General features: G+C 39.0%; 1 protein-coding gene across 2 annotated transcripts in view; it reads right to left on the reverse strand.

Annotated features, from left to right (window-relative positions):
• The window catches only part of RECQL5 (RecQ protein-like 5), a 49,987-nt gene that overhangs the window by 17,636 nt on the left and 31,682 nt on the right, over positions 1 to 669 (reverse strand). The window lies entirely within an intron of this gene.

Here is a 669-nt window from a genome sequence, read left to right on the forward strand (position 1 = left end):
AAAAAAAAAAAAAAAAAAGACAATAAAGCCACGGATACAAGAATCTCATTAGAAAAACTTGGCAGAGAGTATATATAAGTTTTCTCCCAGTCGGGCATGGTGGCACACAACTGTAATCCCAGCTACTCGGAAGGGTGAGGCAGGAGAATCGCTTGAACCTGGGAGACAGAGGTTGCAGTGAGCTGAGATCACCACTGCACTCTAGCCTGGGCTATGGAGTGAGACCCTGTCTCAAAAAAAAAAAGAAAAAAATTATCCAATTGGGGCCGGCAGTTAATTGAAAGAGCTGGTCAAAGCAACTTTCGTTAAAGAGCACCTAAGTTCTCTAAACATCTATTACTTTTTTACATATCTCACATTAAATGGAAATATACACACACCTATTCCCTGGCTGGTCTTCCTGGCCTTTTCTCTGAGTGTGGGCTTGCCAACCAGAGTTCCTGTATTGTTATTTTCTAGTTTTGGTTTCTTTAAAGCAGAACAAAAACTTAAAGTCATAGGAACTTAAAGGCAAAGGAATCTGGGTGTGAAAGCCTTCTGGGTTTTTACAAAATGTCCCTAATGTTTAGTTATCGTGTCTGCACCTTTTTCAACAGGAACATTATCTGAGTGATTCCAAAGTCATCCCAAAGTGGTCAACAGGTATTTCTTTTTTTTTTTTTTTTTTTT

This window comes from Mandrillus leucophaeus, unplaced genomic scaffold (genome assembly GCF_000951045.1).
Source record: "Mandrillus leucophaeus isolate KB7577 unplaced genomic scaffold, Mleu.le_1.0 Scaffold1, whole genome shotgun sequence".
NCBI lineage: Eukaryota > Metazoa > Chordata > Mammalia > Primates > Cercopithecidae > Mandrillus > Mandrillus leucophaeus.